This window comes from Cryptomeria japonica, chromosome 10 (assembly GCF_030272615.1).
Source record: "Cryptomeria japonica chromosome 10, Sugi_1.0, whole genome shotgun sequence".
NCBI lineage: Eukaryota > Viridiplantae > Streptophyta > Pinopsida > Cupressales > Cupressaceae > Cryptomeria > Cryptomeria japonica.
The window spans coordinates 45,799,243-45,826,266 of record NC_081414.1 but is presented as its reverse complement, the minus strand read 5'-3'; positions in this window follow the sequence as shown (position 1 = coordinate 45,826,266).

The window sequence follows — 27,024 nt, the reverse complement described above, 5'->3', positions numbered from 1 at the left end:
TTTTGCAATTTAGGGTTGATGATGCCCCTATTGCGAATAATCCGCCGGCTCATGAAGAGATTGTTGTAGAAGATCCTTTTGGTGAAGATGAGGGTTTGCTTGTTGTTGAAGGAGTCGTAATTATTATGGAAGAAATAATTGAAGCAGAGTCAATTGAAGAACAACCCTCTAGTTCTCTTCAATGAGATTCACCCGTTTTGCAAAGGGAAGGAAAAGAGTTGGAAAAGGATGAATCAGATGAAGAATTTGTTATTCGGCCACAAGTAACTCAGATTCCTCCTACAGCTAAGAGGCATTGAACAAAAACAAAAACTCCTACAGCCATTTCAAAAGCGTATGTAAGGAGAACAAGAAGGAGGACACATAAGACTCAACCTGTGAGTAATCTAGTAGAGGTTATTGCCATAGAAACTTCAGAAGAAGAAGATGCTGCAGAGAATGTAATTCAAGAAAACCCCGTGGAGGAAGAAAATGCTACAGAGAAAGAAATGCAAGAAGATGCCGTAGAGAAATCAATGCAAGAACACCCTGTGGAAGAAGAAATTCAAGAAAACCCTGGAGAAGAAGAAATCCAAGAAGAAATCCAAGAAGAAATTCAGGAAGAGGTTGTAATGGATAAGCTAGCAAATCTTGCTTCTGTGGCATTGCAATGTGAAGAGATTGTTGATGATGTTCTACAGCAACCTGAAGGAAATGTGGGAGATATGTCAACTCAGAATGAGGAGTTTATTGAAGAAATTACACGGTCTAAGGTAGGACCTATTAGACCTCCTTCATCCCTAAGTAGTTTATCTATTCCTTTAACATATTTTTAGGCAATGAAAAATAGAGAAGGATAGGTTGCAGGGGATAATTAATAAGTAACAAAAAGAAATTGAAAAGAGAGATAATAGAATTGAGGAATTAGAAGCTAAGGTAGAAGTGATTTATGGTATGGTTCCTAAGTTGATGCAGTGTAGGGCACCCCCAAGATTTTATGCAGTACATTTGAAAGAGCGGTATCTGAACTTCAGACTAAACCGCATTGTTAGGGACCTTAATCCATCCTTGGAAACACCTGAGGAATTCTGTCATGCTTATCAAACCTCTCCACATGCTGTGAGGAATTTGTTATGTGAATTATATTTACATAACTATGTTTTACCCCAAGACAGAGAATGGAATCCTTTATTGTATATTGGGGATATCCATCTCAGAGTTTTAATGTCATGGATCCAAAATGAGATTATCATAGGGCCACAAGCCAGGGAGTTTGAAAAATTAGAGCTTGACTGTCCATTACCATTGAGAAGGGAATCAGAAGCACCAAAGGTTCTTTATTATGATTGGCAAAAGTTGCTAATAAGAGATGATGTTAGTAAGATAGTACTTCCAATGAGAGAGGAAGTCTATCAAGCATATGAGCATTTGGTTCAAACCCATGAGACAACTGCACTAGAAGGGTTAACTCAATGCTGGAATAATCTACCAGTTCATTTAAAACTGGGAGAACCTTACTCATTACAGAATTTTCATGTAGCCATACATAGAGCCTCTAGATACATACAGTTAGGCAGGGAGAAAGCCAACAACTGGTTGCCATTGATCTTTCAGCCTCCGATCCTTATGTGGCCACTTTTGGCATGCTAACCAACAGAACAAAATTATGATGCAGTTGCAGAAGAAACAACTAGATGGTCCAGGTTAAAAAAAATGAAAGGAATTTATTGGAATTTGCCTTCCTAGGGAACAGGGCAGGACATTGTTGGTGATTTTAGAGTTTCAGCGAAAATCAGAAATTTTCCTTTTGCTACAGGAGCAGCAAACCCTTAAAGTTGGGGAGCATGATAAGTTGATGCTTTGACATGGTTTTTATCATGACTCTTAGGTTTTTGGCATCTTTTGGGTTGCATTGTGATAGTAAAGTATTGTGAATTGACTATATGTAATCCATATTTTAAATCTGAACTTATGAAATCATGTTTGAACTTTGTCGGTTAATTCTTGCAGCCATGCCAATTTATTCCTGTAGCCAAATGATTTGTCTCTGTGATATGTGGATTATTTAAGATAATGTCATTTGTGAGTTAATGAATGTATTAATTGAGTAAGATACATATGCATGTCCTTGTATGTTGTTTTTATTTTAGTGCAGATAATAATTGATGCTGTGGTGGATGATTTTCTTTCACGCCTAAGGACTGGAGAATCACGTTTAGATAACTGGAGATGAAACTGAAGGGGATCCGAGCAAGCGCAATGTATGGCATAATCGGAGCAATTATACTTCACCATGGGAGTTTAACTCTAGTGCATATTGAATTCACAAAATATTGCTTTGGCATGCAAAGACTGTGGTTCAGTTTCAGATCCACGGTTCCTACAGCCAAGCTCTCAGTTATCTCCTTCATCTGACAATCATCCACCTCTTCTTCTGGGCGTGATTTGAGTTGTCCATTGTAGTTGATCTTTTCTTTATAATAAGCTCTTCCTTCTTTCTTAGAGTGAGACAAGATAGAAAGGAATTGAGCAGAGTTTTGAAAGGCATTCTGAATTTTCTCTTTTAGAATATGTAATCATTTTCAGGAAGAAATGAATAAAGAATATGTTGTTATGATCTGTTAAAAGTATTTTGCTAGAAGTTTGATATCACTCATCCAAGGGGGCTCACTTGGTGAGTGATCCTATGTTTATGATCATTGAAGTTAGTTTTTACTTAGTTGCAGTAGAAGTTCATGACTGGATTGTTCCTGCAGCCACTGGAAATAGATCCACTGACTATTCCTGCAGCCAAGACAAAACGGTGTGATTTCTGTTATTTTCATTAGATCATTCCAACATTATTTTGTGAAGCTTTCATTTAGCCTTTTATGATTTCCATTCTTGCCTTGCCTTTCTGCATAATGTTAGTTACTGCACTAATGTAGAATAATCACTTAAGAAGCTTAGTGCATATATATTGCAGACCCATTTCAAGTTTTACGTTCCTGGATTGATAACTAAATAAACACCAGCCATGAAAATAGTAAACTCTACCATATGAATGTCCAAACTTTGGATTGAGATTTCAATTAGAGATATTATTATCATTATAGTTGGGATAGACAGTATGGATTGAGTATGTTGATGGTGATCATGTTTGAGACTTGGCGAATTGGGATCATTTCTTTAGTGTGTGGACCTATATTGGGTCCCGATGTTATCTAGGTTATGGATCGGCTTAATGTAACATGTGGATTGGACCTCTCAATGTGTTTCTGAGATGTCTTATGAGTTGGATATTATTTATTTGGTCTAAGGCTGACATGTTTTGTAATTGGTTTATTGTCTGGTGGCTGACCTGTTTGTTTATGGTCGAGGGTTTGTATATATATGATGTAAAATCTCATTGTAGATCATCATGACCATATGAATAAGATATGGATATGTAATGTGTGAATAATGTAATATCATTCACGTAGAGGATTTGGTTGATCATTGGAGATCGATTTGGGTTTATGTAAGAGAATTCAGTGCTTTGGTATTGAGCTTAACCAGAACTATACTTAGGCATAGGAGATGTTATCTTTGCAGTTCAATCATTTCTCCGGATTGTATTATGGATTTCTATGTTTCAATGAGACTCCTTTTGTGATGAGCAATGCGCTCTAGGTTGTTAGCCTTCCTGCTAGTGCAGACCCCTCAATTGTATTTCATATACTTACTACAAAAGTATTATCTAACTATGGGTAAGCTTCCCACCGTGGTTTTTTCCTTTACGGGTTTTCCACGTATAAATCTTGGTGTCATGTGGATGGTATTTATTCTTTGATTATTGTTAATGATTAATTGGTTTATTTTTTATTCTAGTATTAAATTTTTAAATTCTAAATGGTTTTGGTAATTAGTGACAATTGATTCATCCCTCCCTCTCAGTTGTCTTCCAGTTATTTGAAGTGTCTAACAACAAAAACCGGTCCATAACCTAGATAACATAACCTAGAATAGAATAGGTTAGGTGCTAACTGCAACACCATCGATCAAATCAAACATAGACAAGATAACCATTTGCATCCCAAATCCCTACTAGAAGCCTCTCCAACACCACTTATGCATAGTATCATAAAGATCTTCAATAAAGCTTTGTTGGTGAAACCCTCATCGGAAACAAAAACGCTTACTAGAACAAGTGATAGCTTCTGGTCACCAAATCCCAAACCAACTGAATGTGATACACATTAGGAATAGATGAATAACCAATCCAAACCAATTCCATAGATCAAAGCATAGCAGAGCATACCAGATCAACATGATCTTACCAACCAAAAACCAATCATCCTACCGGGAACAAAAGGATACTGGTAACCAACCAAAGCAGCTAGTGTTGACATCAACGAAAAACATCAATGCGACACATAATCAATTCCTTCAAATTTCCAACAATCTCCCCCTTTGACATTGATGACAACACTAGATGTGAAAAACATGCAAGTGCCAAGAAATGCCAAACAAGTCAAAAGTGGAGTGTGCAAGATTCTTGGAAATAATGGAGAATTGATTGCTACTGGGAAGTAGACTAGAGGTAATCTATTTCATCTGAATACTAATGTAAATGATTGTTTGGTGGCGAAGATTGAAGACAACTGGTTGTGGCATAAGAGATTTTGTCGTTTCAATTTTGAAAATTTGATTAATTTTAGTAAGTCAAGTATTGTGAGAGGTTTGCCCTAGCTTGTGAAACCGAACAATGTGTTATGCAAGGATTGTCAGATGGGTAAGATGACCTCTATATCTTTTAAAAGTAAGTCTTACTCTTCAAATACTATTCTTGATTTGGTTTATACTGATCTTTGTGGTCCTATGAGGACTAAGAGCTATTTTGGTGATAAGTATTTTATGATCTTTACTGATGATTATTCCAAAATGATGTGGGTAACTTTTTTGAGAGAAAAGTCTGAGTAATTTAGTAAGTTTAAAGAATTTAAAAATCTTGTTGAGAAAGATACCAGGAAGAATAAAAAATGTTTGAGATCTGACCTATGAGGTGAATTTACTTCTCATGAGTTTGTGAAGTTCTGTGATGAACGAGGAATTAAGAGGTAGATGTCAGCTCCTAGAACTCCACAGCAAAATGGGATAACCGAGAGAATGAATAGAACAGTTGTTGAAGCTGCTAGAACCATGGTGATTCAAAGTGAAGTAACAAAGATGTTTTGGAGAGAAGCAGTCAACACTGTTGTTTATACTTTGAACCAGGTAATTATCAAAAAATGTAATAACAAAACACCTTATGAATTATGGCATGGAAAGACTCCTAGTGTAAGTTATTTCAAAACTTTTGGGAGTAAATGTTATATTAATAGAGATCATTACACTAAAAAGTTTGATGCTAAGTGTGATGAAGGTATTTTTCTTGGTTACTCTACAAAGAGTAAGGCATTTAAATGTTATAACAAGGGAACTAAGAAGATCATTGAGAATGCTAATGTGAAGATAGATGAACTCTTTGACAAATCTGGAGAGACCAGTAGATCTGAGCCTAAGAAAGATGAAGAAAGACTTGCGTGTATAGAACCGGAAGTACAGAAGACTGATGAACAAAATATTGCAGAAATAGGTGCTCAACCGATAAATGCAGAGAGCGATGAAGAAGATGAAGAACATGAAGCAGGAAGCACAACACCGGAACCGGTTATTCTGAGGTATGTTAGGATAAATCACTCAGAAGAACAAATAATTGGAGATAAAAATGTTGGAGTATAAACAAGGAGGAAAATCAAAGAAAATTTATGTCTGATTTCTACTATTGAGTTGAAAACAGTAAGAGAGGCATTGATGCAGGAGCATCCCTGGTCGATGAGCAATCTTGCATCAACCAAAAACATTTCCTTTCTTGTTTAGTTCTTTATGTAGTTTCAATATTATGTAGTTACTTGTTCTTCATGGCAGGTCTTAATTGCAATTTCTTGGTGGTTTCCTGTGGTTGATTCAAGATTTCTAGTTCATTTGGGTTCTTCTCCAGCTAGTTATCACTTCTGGTTGGATGTTTCTTGGTTCCTGGGATAGTTCTTGTGCTTACTGGTATGTTTTCCTTCTTTACCAACATGAGTATTGGCATGTGGATCCATCTTGGATCTTGTCCAATGTTATTTAGCATGTGGTCGACCTTCCTGCTGAACTACATCACTTGGTTGTGATTTTTTGGAAAGATTTCTTAAATCTTAGGGCCGACCTAATTACACGTTTCATTTTCTTGCAATGGTGAATGTAATATTTTGAGGCTGACCCGGATATGTTCGGTGGGTATAAATATGATGTTATGTAATCATTTGTAAGGGAAAAGGAAGTAGAATTGAGAATAAGGATTGAGATTCGCATGTTGTGATCCAATTGATTCTTAGAGTCCCGGTTGGATTGTATCTAGCTTGAAGCTTGCATGTAACCCGTTATCTATCAGATGCTCTTTGATGATAATATGATGATTATCGGATGATTGTCAGAATTTTTATGGCTTAAATATAATTTTGTTATGTTTTCTTGCTGCTTTTGTTGTGTCTCTCTTGCTGAATAAGCTAGTTGAATCTTTTGAGGGTTTTTACTGGTTATGTCTAAATCAGGCATTAAAGGATGATGACTAGATTAATACAATGAATGAGGAGTTGGATCATATAGAGAAGAACAAGACATGGACACTTGTTTCCAAATCGAAAGACAAGAATGTGATTGGAACTAAATGGGTGTTTAGAAACAAGTTAAATGAAGAAGGCAAGGTTGTGAGAAATAAAGAAAGATTGGTTTGCAAAGGCTATGCACAAGAAGAAGGAGAAGATTATGGTGAAACCTTTGCACCTATGGCGAGATTGGAAGGAGTAAGAATGCTACTTGCTTATGCTGCATTTAAAGGATTTAAAGTCTATCAGATGGATGTTAAATCAACTTTTCTTAATGGCATCCTTGAAGAAGAAGTATACATAAAAAAACCAGATGGATTTGCTTTGTCTGAAGACAAAGATATGGTTTGCAAACTACATAAGACATTGTATGGATTGAAGTAGACACCAAGAGCATGGTTTGAAAGGTTGCATACACACTTGATCAAGATAGGATTCCAACGTACCAGTGAGGATAGTAACATATATCTAAAGGTTGATGGAGAGAAAGTATTGATAGCTGAAGTATTTGTGGATGACATAATTTTTGGTGGTAATGATGACTTATGCATGGATTTTGCCGAGGAGATGAAAAAGGAATTTGAGATGTCTTTTATCGGTGAAATTAAATTTTTCATTAGGTTGCAGGTCCAACAATTGGATGGTGGAATTTTTATTTGTCAGAGTAAGCATGTCAAAGAGTTGTTGAAAATATTTGGCATGGAGAATTGTAAACCGGTTGGTACTCCGATGGTGATAGGCTGCAATTTGTCTAAACAAGATGATTCACTATCTATTGATGAGAAAGAATACAAATCTATGATTGGTAAATTGCATTATGCCATTCATAGCTGACCGGATATTGCACATGTTGTTGGATTGGTTGCTATATTTCAAAAGGATCCGAAGGAGACTCACTTGGTAGTGGTGAAAAGGATATTCTGGTACCTGAAAGGCATGGTAGATTATAGTTTATGGTATCCTTATAAAGGATATTTTTCTTTGAATGTGTTTACTAATGCAGATTGGGCAGGCAATGTTGATGACTGGAAAGCACTACCGGTGGAGCTTTTCTTCTTGGAGGAAGATTGGTTGCTTGGACAAGTAAGAAGCAAACTTGTGTTTCTCAGTCAACAAGAGATGAATAGTATGTTGCAGCATCAATGAATTGCACACATGCAATCTAGATGAGACATGTGCTTGAAGGATTCAGATTTGATATGTTTGAACCAGTAATTATTTACTGTGATAATAGTAGTGCAATTAATATTTCAAAAAATCCAGTGTTACATGCAAGAACAAAGCACATAGAATTGAAATATCATTTTCTAAGGGAAAGAGTACAGGAAAAATAAGTCAGGATGGAGTATGTGACAAGCAAAGAGAAACTACCAGACATTTTCACAAAACCATTACTGAAGACAACCTTTGAGTATCTCAGAGGTAAATTAGGGGTCATAACCCTACTAAAAAATAACTAGAATGCAGGATGCATCAATCCAGTGGGCTTATTTTTCACTTTGGATCAGTGAGATGCAGGCTACTCTATAGGGGGAGCAACTTAGATGAGTTTGTAGACAAAATCAGCTGATTTGATGATTCGTGATGCTTATGTACCTTGGGCATTGTTGTCAAAGGAGGAGAAGAAATATGATTAGGAAGAGAATATGTGTAATTGAAGATAACGTGTAACCGACAGATGAGGTGCATCAGAGAAGAGAAGAGTTGCAAAGAAGGTCCAGAATAGAGCGAAACAGTATGAGTTGAGTATGTTGATGTTTAGTGTTGCCATCAATGCCAAAGGGGGAGATTATTGGCATGTTTGGCATAACTGATACAGATGGAGAATGATGACTAAACTGATGGAGAATGATGACTGAACCAGTACAAGACTGTTCGAGATGACATTGTGATGAAGAGATTGAGATTGCATGATGAATGACTTTGATCAGTTATTTATGTTGTCATTGATGGAAACTAATGTTTATTCATGTCTAATGATGTTTACTTATGTTGTATTGTGTCATCTAAATCTTTTGGTCTACCGGAGAGGGCTTATTGGTAAAGAATCAAGAAACTGAGAATTAGGACCTTAACCGGTAAACGAGGAAATATTCTGATTGTATCTAGTGATTGGTGATGATTGAGGCTTTGTGGTTTTTAATGTAAGTTTCTATCATTGTAACATGTATCTAACTAGAACCGCATCATGTTGTGACAACCGAAAGTTACGTTTATAATTTTTTTTGAGTTTTTTCCAGGATTTAAGAAGGGTTTAAGAACCGATAAAGAATTCTCTAGACCAGTAATCATTTTTGGTTTGTTGGTGATCTACATCAAGTTCACATGTTGATGATAATGCGACACAAATCGTGTGATGTGTTTGAAAGATGTTTTGACGCGTTTGGAGAGCGAGTTTCTTGGAAATGTGCAAAGTGCTTAGCAGAATAAGCTAAGGGTTTGACTTTGTACTAGATTGACTTGCTGTGATGATTTATGATCATTCAACTACTGATATTGATTTGTAATTGATTGTAATGATCCATATTATGATTTTTAATGAGTTGTAAAAATCTATGATGATCTATGTAGTAAGTCTTAGGGTTTTGATGCCGACCTAGTTGTAAAGGTTATTTATGTCGATAAGGTTGATGTTTTGAAGTGTCGGTGATTTTGAGAAGTGTGTGAAGCCGAACTAGGGTGTGTGAGAAGATATACCAGAGTGATGTAGACTTATAACTTAATTGGATCTAATCAAGCAAGTAGTTGAGTGCTATACACAAATCATTCACTGTTGTTCTCTAACAATTACAACAACTAAAATCCCTTAACCGAGTAGGTCCCAACATGCCTCACATTGTAAAATCCCCTAACAGGGTGACTCAATATCTTAGTTCTAAATCCTCTTGAGAGGTTGATCCTAATAGACCAAAGCTCCTAACAAGGCTGAGGTAAATCCCTTAACCGGGTGACTCCTAACAGGGCATCATTGTAAGCTTCTAACCGGCCTTGGCTCCTAACAAGGCGCATTCCAAAAGAGTGCAAAATATTTGTGGGTACCGATTCCCACTGTGGTTTTTCCCTATTTGGGTTTCCACGTGAAAATCATGGTGTTCATATGGTGAATTTTTTTGATGTGATGGTTTGCTTTACTTTCAGTTTATGCATGGTTAATGAGCACTTAATGTGCAACATTGATATATCAGTTTAGCAGATGTTTATCAATAGATGCCGATATTGGTAAATGACTCTAGTGTTGATCTATATTTGATTTGGTGAATGTTTTGTGAGTCTGAGTTTCTGATTTTAAATTATTGTTAATACTGATTCACCCCCCGCTCTTAGTATTAACTGGATCCTCTAAGATTAACAATATGTCTACTTGAGAACATAAGTATGGGTAGACATGCAAAATATTCTTACATTTTTAACTTCCAATCATTCTTCATGAAATAAATCCATGAAAGTGAAAATAATTGATGCAGAAGCACTAGAGTAGTTCATTTGGTTGGAGCAGAAGCATAGGAGTAGTTCAAACCGGTTGGAGCCGTTTGTAGTAGAGTTTTTTGGAGATCATTACATTTATTCAAGTTTGAGATTTTAGCGTTGTGGATTTGGATTTATCACCTTGAGTTTGTTGTCTTTATAATATTTGAGATTTATGGCATTTGGATTTGATTGCAGTGAGATATCGATTCTGGTATTGGTCTTGTTGGATTTTGCCAAGATCAAGAAGTCATTGAAATGTACATGAAAGAGACATAATATGGGATAAGAATAAACTATATTCTCATCAATAGAAAATGATCAACAACTGTTACATACAATGTAGATGAGTCTGCTTATATAGGCAAGGCTAGGGATATGTATGAGCACACAAACCCTCCCCCAAAAGAAGAGATGAAAGCTATACAAGAGAACTCTCAAAGAAGTATGTGAGGAACAAAACCCCATGTGAGGAAAAGGTCCCCCCCATATGAGAGAAGAAGAGAAGTCAAACTGTGATCATCCCTCAATGAAGAATCTGCACCAATGATAGAAGCTTGATGTATGAAGAAACTGCTCCACGAACGTCGAACAACATTCCTCCCCTTAGGAAGAAACAAAACCAAAGGTGTATCCATGAAGTCTCCCAAATCATGAAGGGAAGATGTATGAAGAAAACTCATGATGAAAGGAATCTCTGAAAACTGCTCAAGTGTCCCCATGTCGATGCTGAAAGATACCCCCTCCAAAGGTGGTAAACTGTGCCATACTGCTGAAAAAGGAACTCCAACATCTAGTGGAGATGGATGTAGAACAATATCCAAAGACTCATGTGTCTCCTCAAAGCATAAAGAGACCTCCTCCAACTGCTGTACATAAGGATCCACAATCATGTCAACCTCGAAAGAATGATCATGTAGAGAATGAACAAGAGGGTCAGAGTGTGCCCTCGCAACAATCGAAGAAGGATCATCTTCATCAAAGAGAAGATGAATGTCATCAATGATGTCTCCCAAATCTGCAATGTAGGATTCCACAAACAAACCTGCAATATCTGTCATGTAATCATCCCATGAATCTGAAGCTGGAAGACAATGTATATCCTGCTGCACTGAATCACATGAAGGCAAAACTGTCGCACTATCTGCATCATCAGGTACAATAGGTGATGTGATATCAATATGAGAAGATGAAATACAAGACTCAAGAACTGGGTTACATGTGAGAATCCCCAAGTTCAAGTGTCCAAAGTTCTCCTCAAAATCTGAATCATCACAATAAGTGTGATCATCATGTGTAGAATCATCAAATGTGAAATCATCATCATCAACAAAATCTGAAAAGGAGTATAACCGAGATGCATGATCAACCACCCCAGTTGCAATGATAGCTCTAGTCTCCATGTCTCTAATAAAAACTGAGTCAGGTGTGAACTCCACAACTCTCTTAGTTGCGCCATGTGTGATTTGATAGATAGAAAGGAGATTGTTGGTCAAGTGGGGTACACACAACACATCATTGAAGGAGTTATCCCCAATGTCAATAGATCCTTTCCCAATCACATCCATGTATGTATGATTGCCCATCAAAATCTGTGGCATGGTGCAAGGCTCAAATGTAGAGAACATAGATTGTGAAGATGCCATATGATGAGAAGCCCCTGAATCTAGAAGCCATCTCTCTGAAGCATGATTTGTTGTAGCACATAGAGCTTGTCCTTTTCTTGTTCCAAAAGAGTGAGTCTTTCCACTTGTAGAAGCCATGAATGCTTGCCCTTTTCCTTTTGAATGTGAGGAAGTGGAAGTTGATGAATCATCCTTCTTGTAGACTTTAGGCAAATCAATGTTATGCTTTTTGATGATATGTGTGAGCTCATCAATCTTCTTATTATGGCAACGATGTTCCTCATGACCAATCTTTTTACAATAAGCACAAGTAGGTCTCTCTCTCTTTGGTGAATTATCTTTCTTGGAAGAAGATGAATCTCCTTGTTGTGGAGAAGATTGTGCTTTATCCTTAGGCTTTGATTGCCATTTCTTCTTGTTTGAGTTGTCCTTTCCTTGATTTCCTTTGTTTCCTTGATTTGCCACTAATGCTTGAGACTTAGAAGAAGCCTTAAGAATGCCCATGCTTATCAACTTAGTTTGTTCCATCATCAACATTTCATTGAAAGCATCAAATGTAGGCATTTTGTAGCTTGAACCCATTGTCATTCTATGAGTTTGGAAACTAGAAACAAATGCTGCATATTCTTGTGGAAGCTTGCCTATCAAGTTGAATATCAATTGAGTATCCTTTTTATCAATGCCACAATCTTTGAGTTGTGCCCTCAACTCATTTGCCTTAGTGACATAATCTTGTATAGTATCAAAGTTCTTGGGATCTAACATGGTGAGATCACTATCAATTTGATATCCCCTAATCTCATCAACTTGACCATACAAGTCTTGAAACTTTTGCCAAGCATCCTTGATTAGAGTACATTTCTCAATATGAAAAATGAGATCCTTTGATACATACTTTCTTAAGGTACCAATTGCCATGATATTTTTAGTGAGCCAATCTAAGTGACCAACTGGATCAGCCTTAGGATCAGCTGGAGCAACAATAGTTCCATCAATGTAATGAGTGAGTCCTTTTTCCATAAGTTTACTCCATGCATCAATTTTCCAAGTAGCATAGTTATGTGGAGTTAAGAGAGGAAACTTAGAAGAACCCATAGCAGAAAAAAGGAAAGAACACAAGAGAACAAAAGCACTAGAGACACCCCCCAAATTCAATCAATCAAAGTACCCCCCCAAAAGTGATGATTTTGGCAATTTATACTTAGTGCGATTACAATGAGCCACTTGCAAAACAAGGCAAGGTGGGCTTATGATGCAAATTTTACAACTTCTCAAATGAGATACAAGAGACTTCAATCAATAGTGCAATGAATCTAACTGAGATTCAAGCAATTATACAAGTACCCAAAGAGCCAAAAAAGGCCAAGATCTGAAAGTACAATTTCTACTTACAATGACATCAATATGATAGCATCATGTGCAAGTAGATGAAAAAATACGCACTTTCAAAAAAAACGGCACCTAAAAAGGAGGTCGGATGACCCCAAACGAAGCCTCTGAAGTTGCAAAAACTGGGATTACTCAGGGACAGTCACCAAAAACTGCATTTTCTGAAAACTCCGTGCATCAAAATCAAAAAATTCTTTCACCACTGCGGAGAGCACGAAATTCTAGCCCATTTCAAAAAAAATTGCACCAAAAAAGGAGCAAAATTGAGCAAGTTATGGCCATTTGAAGTTGAACTGCAAAATCAAAAATGCAAATGAGAGGGGGTCAAAAAATTTCCAAACCCTGCTGATGTGGCGCTGACGTCAGCAAAACACTGTGTTAAATTTGACGGCCGTATGACCGTCGCCAAAACTTCGCTGCCTGGCTGACTGAGCGTCTGTACCGTACGGACGAATGACGTGGCGTGCTGACTGTACGTTCCGTACTGTACGGAATGATGACGTGGCAGAGGTGACGGTGCGATGATGTGTCACTGTACGGCTTACGGAATAGGTCTGCGTGTTCTGCCACGTGGCTAAGCTGATTGTGCAGGTTGCTGATGTGTCTGTATGGAAGATACGTGGTAGTGTTCGCGTGGCGGAGGATGACGTGGCAGACAATGACGATGTGTCTGTCTGCGTGGCGGGAGGCGGAGGGCGCCGAGGAGCGGCGAGCGCGGAAGCCGAGAACCTGGAGGCGGCGGAGCTCTATCTGCCGGGCGGAGATCGAGGGCGGAGGAGCCGCCGGAGGACTTGGCTCGGGCGGGAGGAGATGAAGCGGGCGCAGCCACCGTCGAGCGGAGCAGAGACGGAGGAGCTGTACATTGCGGCAGCGGTGTTTGTGCAGAGACCGGGAGCCAAGGATGGTGCGCAGCGGCGAGGACGGCGCGGGGGACCGGCGGACGGACAGTCGGCAGGCGCTGACAGGACGGCGTGCAGGTTGTGGCGCGGAAACGGGTACGATGCGCCAGGTACGACCTCTGCGGAAACTTGCAACCTGCAGGTACTGCGGTACGGGGGGGGTCTGTGGACCCCCCAAAAACAGCTTTTCTTTTTTTTGATTTTTTTTTGCTTTCTTTTCAATTTTTTTTGATTTTTTCGAATTTTTCAATTTTTTTGATTTTAAAATTTTCGAAAACAATTTTTCTGAAAAATGAAAAAATTATTTTTTTTTTGAAAAAATTATATTAAATTCGAAAAATCCGTACGATTAGCAAAATTGGGGAAAAATTTTTTCCTCACCAAAATAGGCCAACTTTATAACCAAAATTCATGGAAATGGCCTTCCGGACGCAATGGAGAGGTCAGATCTGGTCTAGGACGCCTCCAAATGACGATGCTCCTCAGATCTGCCTCTTGACGTCACAATAATGCCTCTTCAAGACGAATCAATGAGACTCCAATAGCTCTGATACCATGTTGGATTTTGCCAAGATCAAGAAGTCATTGAAATGTACATGAAAGAGACATAATATGGGATAAGAATAAACTGTATTCTCATCAATAGAAAATGATCAACAACTGTTACATACAATGTAGATGAGCCTGCTTATATAGGCAAGGCTAGGGATATGTATGAGCACACAAACATGACATGTGGCTCAATAAGAAACAAGGGTAGGTAGGAAATAGGTGTGGGTAGGTAGGAGAAATAATATAATATTCCACATGAGGTGGATCACCCACCGAAGGTGGAATTATCACTCCACAATAAGTGGATATGATAGTGTAATAACAAGATCAACACCATAAGAGGTGGAATTTCTCCTACACACACTATCCCAATGTGGCACAAACACCCAAGTGTCTCATATCCAAACTACTATGAAATGCATTATCCTAAGTAAACTTAAGTAAGTGTAATAATATCCATGATGAATAATTATTTACACCAACAGGTCTGGTGTTGGTATGTTCTTACCGGTTGGTCTTGCAGCATGTGGCAAGGATGAATCAGGTTGCGGGTGGTTTCCGTAACTTGTGGATCGTTGAGCGATGTTGTTTTGGGCCTTGACCAATGTTTTCAGAGGTCCATGTGAATTTTTTATGCATTTGAAGATGTTCTTGGTGATTTGGGCTGACATGTTATCATTTACACATTTCATCATGAACCAGTTGGTCTTTGGCTGACTTGATCGAGTTGTTATTGCTTGCGGATGGTATAAAGGGAAGTTTTGAGAATCATTTTAGAGGATACAGGTCCAAGGAAGAAGAGATCAAGCGAAGATGTAGTTTTCTGAGAGATTCTGGTCTAGGGGAACTGAAGTTTGGATGGATTCAGGTCCGGATCAGTGCAGACTGTTACCAAAGGCCTAATTGTCGACTAGAAGATCTATGGATCTTAGATTTGTGTTGTAAGGATTGTTTTGTAATCTTGGGCCATGGTCTAGCATGTGTAGCCGCTGAAGGCATATGTAATTCATTAAATGGTTGTAATGATTGATTTATCTGGTTACCGGTTATATCATGTGTTACTTCTACCGATTAGGGTTGCTCTTTATCTATTTACCGGTTAGATCTTGTGTTGTGTTACCAATTGCCGGTATCTTGCATGGTGTTTTCTATTATAGGCTGCAAGGCGAGGATGTCCTTCATTGGATCTCCCTACCTTGACTGCGTCAATAACTTCTTACACTAATCTAAAGTGGGGGAGATAATGTAATTTTTTCTTACAAACCCTTAACAATTATAGTTACTAGAGGCACATTTAATTTAACTTAAACATATTATTCAAACCTATAATAACCATAACATTATTTTATATGAGGAAAAACTGTTCAAGAGAAAATCCCAACAAACCAAAATCACAACCCAAATTGTAGTATTTATAAACAATGAAGGTTACAATTCAATCATTGAGTTAAGCTTATTCAGGAGTCTTCAACTGCAAAAAGATTTTTGGAGTAGCTTTGGTAGCATGACATTACTTGCAAAACTTATATCTCATATAATATGCACACAAGTACCCAATATATAGAATTTACAATGCAAGATGAGAGGACATCAAATTTGGATGCCTAGGATTACCACATTGAAAGAATCCAATGCTTAAATTGTCTCAAGAAACCCTCCTTGGCATGCACAATTATTGCATGCATGCAACACCTTTTCATGTAAAGTACCATCATAGTTGGAACCCACATATCACAATTAACTTCAATTCCAATTCCTTCCTCAATATGCATAGTGCCTTACATGCATGCAGACACCTTGCATGCAGAAGCACCTCAATGACACGAGACCTACCTATCATATATTTTAATACATAATTATTCCACCATCATAACTTGTCATAACAAGTTATCATAATCCATTATAAAGTGACATTTTACAGCATATGACAAATTCCAACAAATTAGCCTCTAGTGGGGTCCACCAAGTGGGACACCTACTTCCACATTTAAGTAGCTTACATGCCATACAATTATCACCATGAAGGATGCCACCTTAACCAATAGGTCCTACAATATAACTTCACATTAGTAGGTAATAAGCATTAGCATAAAATTAATAAAATTACCAAATCAAATGTTGGGACTTGCAAAAGATGAGACACCCTAATCCCAACATTCTCCTACTTTTGAAGACCTATCAAGAGCCAAAATAACAATAAACTATTGGGGACCATCAAGCCTGTCGAATTGGAGCGCAACTTGAATTTATCTACGCTCATAGACTTTGTTGATACATCTACAAAAAATTTCTAAGTACCAAACTTCTCCAATTTTACCTTCCTGTCTTCCACCATGTCATAGAAAAAATGGATTTCAATATCAATATGTTGTGTTCTGGCATGGAAAGTAGAATTATTTTACAAGAAAATAAAAATCTGATTGTTATAATAGATGGCAATCATCCCTATATCAATCCCAACATTTGAAAAGAATTGTCTAATGAAAATGACTTCCTTACAAGAATGAGTAGCTACCATATACTTTGTTTATGTTGTGGAATAAGCTACAACTTGTCCTATAATCATTCAACTAATAGCACCACCAAACATCATGAACACATATCCGCAAGTGGATCTTCTACTCTTTATTCCACATATCCATGAATACAAATTGAATGTTGAGTTCTAATAGGATAACAATGAAAACACAAGGAATACTTGAAGGTGCCCCGAGTTAGGAAAATGGTGTCTCAAGCTTGCAATAATAAAAGGTTATTGTTGATAAATGAGTGGAGGGGGTTATAATTTGTCATTGTAAATTTTGATTATTTATCATTACTTCATAGATCTAATGATGGATATTTTGTGCACTTTGTTTTCCCTAGAAGGTAAACCTATTTTGTGAGGGCATTATACTACGATTGTGTATTGTGACATATTTAAAGAGTCTAATAGTTGTTGGGTTACCTATGAATCTATGTTGGTGATACTCTTGTAAGAAGATTGTTTTGCAAGTATATTGTAATATGTTGATGATATTTTAATAATATATTGGGAAACTTTTAGAGTATGGGGTTTTTCTCCTGAAAGGGTTTTTCCCACATAAATCATTGTGTTGTGGTATGCATGTTATTTATGTTTATTTCTGTTAAATTTATGTAACTATTGCAAATATATGTACAAGTTTTGCATTAGTATGAATTTGTTGCACTACCTTAACTTCTTATATTGCGCAAGTATCTAAACACTCTCTTCACCACATTTTAATGTACCCATCCAGGATTAGCCATAAATTGACACAAGATTCCCATTGCTTAGGCATTGTTTGTTATTATATATGTTACATCCCTCTTCCCTAACTTTGGATTTATGATTATTATTACATCATTATGATTGGATATACAGGTCAATATTTATTTTCTCGTATGGATGAAAAACTCTTAATGAATAGGAAATGATTGAAGAAATAAGTTTGATAATTGATGTTTCATTTCTAAAAGTTATTATTGGTTAAGATTTGACTAACCAAATTCTTTTCATGCAAACAAGTGGTTGCAAAATGCGCACCACCCTCGAAAGGGAGGGAGAGTATCATCAAGGAAAGGGTCATAGATATTAGAAATGGACATTGCCAATGAGTCCTAGGCCCGGTTAATCGGACATACATTCTGAGCATCTCCGCCTTGGTAGAGTAAGGTCCATATCACCCTACTGATATCAACCCTTTGTCAGTTTTTCACCATTATTCCATTAGGTAGTCAGATATCCTATGTCTAAGTTTGGTCTTTTTGTGATGGATACTTTATTTATGTCTCTCTTTTTTCATTACATATATCATTATATTTTACTTGGGGTCTTCGATGGTATTTTTTTGAACCCATAGCTTATGAATATATTAATTCTCACACACATATGAAGAAACCGTACATATATGGATATTAATATATCCATCTTTGTGATATGCATATTATTTGGTAAGTGCTTCTTAATGTAACGTGCTGCATATTTAGACCACCGATGGTGGACGTGGAAGCCACCATCTCAATGGTTGAGTTTTCTTGTAATTGTAGAACGTTTTGATAAAGATGGTGATGCTTGAATAGCGCTTGAGAGGAATTTCTTTGTTATTAATATGGCATTCAATGATGTCATGGGAGTTGTTGTTCCAATCTTCGAAAGTACTGTGCTTTCTCTACATTGAAACTTTGTTCATTTTTCTCTGTAATAATTTTTATTGGGAAACTTGTGGTGATTGTATTGCTCTTGGTGATTTTGATATTTTCTTTGATTTGCGAAGCTCACGAGGCTATCAGTTAATGTAAAATTTGGGTAGATCTTTGACTATTGTTGTTAGGTACTTTGTAGGGAATTCATTATTTATGAAAGGAGTTAAGTCGGATATCTCAAGCCTATGAAGACTTGAGATGTTATCTCCTCTACCATTTGTCAAGAAAGAGATGTTTTCTTCGCTCTGTTTAAGTCATTTTTCTATATGTCTTTTATAATTTGACATTTCTTAATTCTGAAAAGAAATATGCTCAAATATGCAAAGTTGTTATTCATGTTGTTGTTCAATATGATTGTTATGAATCATGAATTTTTTTAACAGTGAAAGAAGGCTCAGATTTTATTTCCCTTGTAGCATATTAAATCATAGTATGTTTGAAAGGAACTCTGCAAATTCCATTCTAGCCATGATTCAGTCATATGTGTTAATAATAATGGGTATATTGATTGTAACTTGTAGAGTTTGAACTCTCTATTATATATTGTAACTTTGTAATTGCAGTCATATTATAGACGAGCCGCTTGTTCTCTCTTAATTGATTATGGGATGAGACAGACCGCGCCCTTGGAATTTTTTGTTTTGTTTGACTTATTGTTTATGTCCAATTTGTAAGGAATTTAAGTAGCGGAACAACTTCCTACACTAACCTTGAAAGGAGAATAATGCAAAAAAATTTACAAATCATTACAACCATTACAGAGACTTAAAATAAATGAACACAATAACATTCATACCACAACACAGTGATTTATGTGGGAAAAAACCTTTTGAAGAAAAACCCCACACTCCAAAAGCCACCCAATATATTATTCAACAATCAATAACAAATTACAATATACTTGCAGAGAAAGTTTTTCATAGGATTACCACTAATCAGAGATTCAGAGGTAACTCAATAGCCATAAGACTCTTACACACAACCTCTATCGCTTCTCCTTTGGCACATGTGCATATGTCTCATAACCAAAAACTCTAAGATATCTCAATGAAGGCTTGTGACCTGACCATGCTTCCATAGGTGTTTTATCAACAAGAGTTGATGTAAGAGACCTGTTAATCAGGTAGTAACCAGTGGCAACAACTTCAGCCCAAAACTTTTGTTCTAGACTAGCTCCACTTAGCATAATCCTAGTCTTCTCCATCAGTGTCTTGTTAATTCTTTCTACAAATCCTTTCTGTTGTGGAGAATAAAGATTTGTCTTATGTATATTAATTCCACAATCTTTACAGAATCTATCAAAATCATTAGAGAAAAATTCACTGCCATTATCAATCCTCAAACATTTAATTTTCTTTCCAATTTGCAACTCAACCATTGCTTTAAATTCTTTAAATCGAGTGAAAACTTCAGATTTACTCTTTAAAAAATATACCCATGTCCTTTTACTAAAGTCATCAATAAATGAAACATAATATGTGGATTTTCCAATCAAAGGAACATCTATAGAAGCAAACACGTTAGAATGAATAAGATCCAAAACACCGCAAGATTTATGAGAAAAGTAAAACTGAATGTTGTTTTATTTTCCATAAATGCAATTCTCACAGAAATCAAAGTCAAGATTGTCATCATTCAAACCTTCAACAAGGTTTTTATTTTTCAATGTCCTTAGACCCTTTTCTCCAATGTGGCCAAGTCCCTAGTGCTATAACATAGTCTTCTCTGTAGGTAACTTTCCTTTAGAAGAAAGAGGACCCTTAGGTACCCAAAAGCCATGTCCATCCTCTGAAAGTGAAACCCTCAAATCTTCCGATGACCTATCCACAGATTTACATTTATAGAAGTCCTATTACACTCATCTACGTATGCCTCTAGTTTATACAAAGTGTCAAACCTGGCACCTATAGCAATCACCATAGCACATTCGATCATCTTGCATCTGTTGGCATATGATGAACCAGTATGATAATATGATAATAATTTATGTTGTCATTGATGTTAATAAGTATAGGTCAACCGGTATGAAGATTGGAAGAAGTTGTTATTAATGATCAAGTTGGAGAACTGGTATGAAGAGATGTAGTGAACCGGTGTCAGGGTTTCACTAAGTGTGACTACCGGCTAGTAGTCTCGGCTCTAGGGTTTCCGGTTTGACAATCTAGCTTGTGCAATGCAACCGATGATATTTTGTGATGAGTTAGCTAAGAAATGAGGATTAGATTGAGATGACATGTCATTTTTGTGCACATGAAAGGATTTCCTTCTTGCATGTGAAGATCGACTGCATTAAATGTCTACCTCGGGAATGAACATTCTTCTTAGCGGTATGAGAAGAAAGCATGATGGGTTACTAATTTCTATGTGCGGTGAAGAATGGAGGATACAGAATGACATGTGATTTGTTTAAGATTGTTTCATTCTATGTAAAGTGTTTGGACGGTTAGGATTGGACCGCTTGTAATAGTAAACCTAAATGATTAGGGTTTAGGGTTTATGCTACCAACCTAATTATTGTCTATAAGGTCGATGATGTTTGTTATTGTAAGTTGTTGGCAAAAGAATGTGTGTATCTCAGAGAAAATTGTAGAGTGTGATTGCAGAGTAGAGGAACTAAAAAGGATCTGCCTTAGCATATAGTGTTGTTATCAGATCAAAGTTTTACCTGTTGTCTTCTAACCATTTCAACAAAAGGAAAATCCTTTTGTCGAGCAGCTTTAATAGGATTACTGTAAATACTCTAACCAGGTGACTCAAGTTCATTGAGTTCTTTAAATCCCCTAGCAAGGTAACCTTTAACAAGGTTTCAACCTTTAACAAGGTATATAGCCATTCCTTAACCGGGTGATCTTTAACAGGATTGGTTCCTAGTAGAACCTTATTGTAAGTCTTTAAATGGACTAGGCTCCTAATAGAGAAAACTTCAAAAGATTTCAAAACAAGCTTGTGGGTATTCATCCCCACAGTGGTTTTTCCCATTTGGGTGTCCATGTGAAAATTTTTTGTGTCATGAGTTGTGCATTTTTCATGTGATGATTAAGTATTCTTTGTTTAAGTGATTATGCATGCAGAGCTAATAGTTATGGCATTCTTGACACACCACATGCATATGTTTATGGGTGAAGTAGTTATCAAGTATTGAATGTATTTGAAATATTCAGTTTTACCTGTTCATGTTGTCTGAAGTCTTACTGTGTTCAACTGGTATTGCCATGGTTAAGTTCAGTAATGAAGACAACCAATTAGTATTGTTTTAACTTGATAAGTTGTTGAGAAGTTTTTGTATGTACTGATTCACCCCCCCCTCTCAGTACTAGTTAGGTTATTCATTGTTCATCATTATTCATCAGCATCCTGCATAAAAAAAGACTACCTGTACACCCGCATCTATAAGTTTTCTCACAAATAATAAATTTTGTTTTAATCTAGGGATATGCAACACACCACCAATCATTTTTATTCTACCATTAGGAAATCTGGTCCTAACTTTACCATGACCAATAATATGTAAATGTGAATCATCACCTAAGTACACCTTACCTCCATTAAATTCTTCATCTTTAGAAAACCAATCTCTATTGGAAGTCATATGAAAAGATGCACCCGAGTCAATTAACCATGCATCATTGCCTGCATGAGTAGCCAAAGCCGCAATTTAATGCATCACCATCTTCCTTCTCAGACTTAGAATCAGAATCGTACTTTTTCTTTTTCTTTTTCTTTTTTTCTTTACAGTCCTTATGGATGTGTCCTAGTTTACCACAATTCCAGTAGATGACTTTGGAATTTCCAGGAGATTTCGATCTCCCTCTAGACTTGGATTTATTATGCTTCTCATTCTTCTTGTCTTTTTCCTTAGGTCTTCCATGAACAGTTAGGGCTTCCTTCGAACTGATGGATACCTTCCTCCGCATCTCTTCACCAAGTAGGGCACCCACCACATCTTTAGACTTCAAAACAACAGAAGTATTATCGATAGCCATAACAAGAGAATCCCATGAATCAAGCAAAGAACAAAGCAAGATCTGACTTTATCCTCTTTGTCCATCTGAACACCAATAGATACCAATTGAGCCACCAACATATTAAATGCTTCCAGGTGGTCTGCAATTTGTCCACCCTCTTCCATCTTCAAGGAATATAGTTTTTTCCTCAAGAAAATCTGAATTAATAAAGATTTGGCTTGATACATTTCACCAAGCTTACTCCATAACTTCTTTGCAGTATTCTCTCCATGGACATTGATTAGAACAGACTTTGCCAAGCACAGTCTTATTAGAGCCTTGAATTTACATTCCATAACATCATATTAAGAAATCGCAATAGGATCTGAGGGTCTTTGGAAATTCACATAAACAACATCCTACAGATCTCGATCTATTAGTAAATCTTTCATATTCAACTTCCACATCTCAAAATTACTTCCATTAAATTTATCCACCTCTATTCTCCCCAACGAACTTGTCATCTGAAAATTTCTGCAACAAGATCAAAAAGTGTCTTCTGCACAAGCTCCCACTCAAATCTGGATTAGTTTAAAACACCCAACAACCCACAACTGAAACCAAAGGTTATCAAGCTCTAATACCACTTGTAAGGAAGTTAAGTAGCAGAACAACTTCCTACACTAACCTTGAGAGGAGAATAATGCAAAAACTTTTAGAAATCGTTACATTCATTATAGAAACATAACAAAAATAAACACAATAGCATTCATACCACAACACATTGGTTTACGTGGGGAAAACCCTTTCGGGAGAAAAACCCCACACTCTAAAAACCGCCTAATATATTATTCAGCAATGAATAACATATTACAATATAGTTGCAAAGAAATCTCTTCATAAGACTACCACTAATAAGAGAATCAAAGACAACTCAATATCCATAAGACTCTTACACACAACATCTACCTAACACGCCTCATATATAGGAGATATAATACAAGAAACTGTCAAATGGTATTACTAAACCATGGGATAAAACTACCCAATAAAGTATAGCCAACCTTATCTCTAATCTAGATGCCCTATGACATGTCAAAACATACATCAACATGTGTCTGTCCCTTTTACAACTCATTTATGTATCCGATACATTTTATATTTCCTATTTTAGGAGTCCAAACTTCTAGAGACCATAACTTGTGAACTGTGTGTCCGATTGATGAACCGTTTGAAGCGCTAGAAAGATCAAAAAGTTCTCTATCACCTCATAGACTGTATGCCAATTATGCCCATTTTTTAGAGTGTTTCAAAGGGTCTAAATTCCTCAAAATTAAGTTTAAACCTTTCATGACACCCCTCCAAAATAGAAACTTTAATATCTTCAAAACTAGTTGTGATCTTATGACAAAACTTTACCGATATGCTTATCTAGCCAGCCAAAAGCTTTGGGGATAATTTCACACCATTTCATGCTCAACTATAAACTTACAATAAATAGTAACCTCATGTAAATGCAAGGTTGAGACACCATTTTCCCAAAACAATCCATTGTGAATATGAGTAAAAATTTTCTCTAAAGAAACTTGGTTAGTCATTTAATCTGATATGAATTCATGTTGAGGAATTAAGACAATCCTTACCTATAAGAGTTTAGGGTATTCTTTCTTTGAGCATAGCAAAAATAAAATCTCTATGGTTGAGTTTATGGAAGGTCAATTGGACCCATGTGTTATTTGCAAGTGCACAACCTTTATGTAAACTAAGGGTAGTGATCATGGACAACAATCAAGGTGCTAATTCATTTTAAAACCATGGCCAAGGTAGAGAAACAATTTGCATGTGTGTCAATTCATAAGAGTCAGATGCACTAGTAGCCAAAGTGTCATACAAGCTAGGAGGTACCTTCAATGTATGACTAGTCAGTAAGTGTAGATTTTAAAAACCAAGCTCAAAGGCTCATTGGCATTTGTTCCATATTTTATTTGCTTCCCTCATGAAGGGTCGGGCCCTTCTAGTAAGAAGCGACACATGGGACTTAGGTCTATGGTTGGGAAGAAAAGCCCTTGATGATGCTCTCCCTTGTGATCTGCATTTATCTTATGGCTTCAAAAAGATTAAACTTTGCATTCTCTTGACTCTCTCACTCTCTCTATTTTCTTTAATTGTGAAAATTGTAAAATGTTAGTTAATGATTACGTTTTGTTGATATGGTTAGGATTTTCAGTTATGTTAGATAAAATTGGTAAAATCGTTTTTAATTTCAGTTAAACATATATTTCAGTATGAATTTAATTTCCTTGTTAGGAAAGTTAATTATTTTTCTATTTTAGAAAATTTTAGTTGTTACATATGGTATCAGAGCTACTAGGTTTGACATTGAACCTTGGGCTCAACGCCTGAACCTAGATAGAAAAGAAAAGCCTAGTCACTATGTTTAACAAGATGTCGATCCAATGAATGCCTCAGAAGAAAGCCCAACACATTGTGTGTACCGAACTTAGGAAAATTTGGTTAAAGAATGACTACAACTATTTCTCTACCTCCTCTGATACAAAGGAAACTTAGGCACTTAATGTTGGCAAATGCACACTCCAATGAGATATTGTAGGTGATTGAAGGTATTATCATTGATGGCAACCTTGCAATCATGTGATACTGGTAGGCAGACACTGACACCGACACTGACAGACTCTAAACTGGCATATAGAACACCGGCACCAAAAAGGAAGATTACCGGCACCCTAGCCAACAACAATTTTTTTGTTAATGTATTTTGTAATTAATTGTAAAATCTTTTGTAAGCCTACATGGCGGATTGTAATATGACTCATATATGTATGAGATCATTTTAGATCATTTAAAAAAAAAAGTAGGATGCGAAATATGAATAGAAGGTAGCAAACCTATTATGCGAATTATTGGATAAGGGTTTATGTATGTAGCAGAGCGTAAACCGGTACTGAATTTGGCATAGCAGATGCTAATCTGAAGCAATACAAGACATTGGATTAGTATAATCCATTTTTGTAAGTCAGTGTGACTTCTTTTGTAATTGAGTAGTGAGCTCTAGGCACTTGGCGTTCCTGCATGTGCAGGACCCTGTTGTAGCAGTAATATTCCCTTATTGGCCAGTAAGTGAATATTGTGGGTCACAAATCCCACCGAGGTTTTTTCCACACTAGGTTTCCTCATTAAAACATTATGTTATGGTGTGTTTTTCATGTTGTGGTTATTATTCTTATTTGTTGCATTATTTCTGGTTTACCGGTACATAGTTTTAATATGCTTTTCACGTTATAAGTTAAGAAATTATTATTACCGGTCAAATACTAATTCACCCCTCTCTCAATATCTTTGGGAATCCTAACAGTTGGTACCAGAGCTTGGTCCTCTATTTTCAGAAGCCTAAGAACTTGAGGAAGATCTTGACACCGATAGAGATGGAAAACTTGAGAAAGCAATTGGAAATAGCTCTTTCAGACTATGATGCAAAAAAGGTGAAGAATATAAACTTGAGGATGATCTGAAGGCTGCTCAGGATATCATTCAAGCACTTCAAGAGAATTACACTATAGCAAGGAATAAAAGAAGAGAACTTTGTGAGAAGATGCAGAAAGAGGAAGATGAAAAGGAAACTCTTAATGATCTGGTAAACAAGCTAAGACGAAAAATCGGTACAACAAAAAATGAGATGAAAGATATGACTATGAGATTCTGTAAAGAAATTGAAGACAAAAAGAAGAATGGAAGACTTGGTTAGAAGACTAAATGATGCTAGAAATGAAAACACAAGACTCAGTCATGAAAATGATATGTTGAAGACAGATCTGATACATACACAAAATGACAGAACTGAACTCATGAGACAAAAAGGAATCTTGGAGAATGAACTGACTACTGCAAATCAACATAAGGAGAAATTCAAGAAAAGTTCAGAAGAACTTGTTGACATGCTTAAGAATCAAAAACCTAATGGTAACACAAATGGCCTTGGCTTTGAAAATGGTGAAAGCTCCGGTACTGCAAATAATCATGATCATAGCAAACCGGTAAGACAACCTAATGCTTACAAATTCAATGGAAAATGCTTTAACTATAACAAGTATGGTCATAGAGCAAATTAGTGTAGATCTAGAAATTATCAGAACACTAATATCGGTCAATGTTCTAAATGCAACAGAGTTGGTCATAACTCAGAAAATTGTAGAATGAATGTAAGATGTTATGTTTGTGGAAGATTTGGACACTTATCTAATCAATGCAGAACACATACCGACATAGGATATGGGAAAGCTATTAAGAAAAACAATGT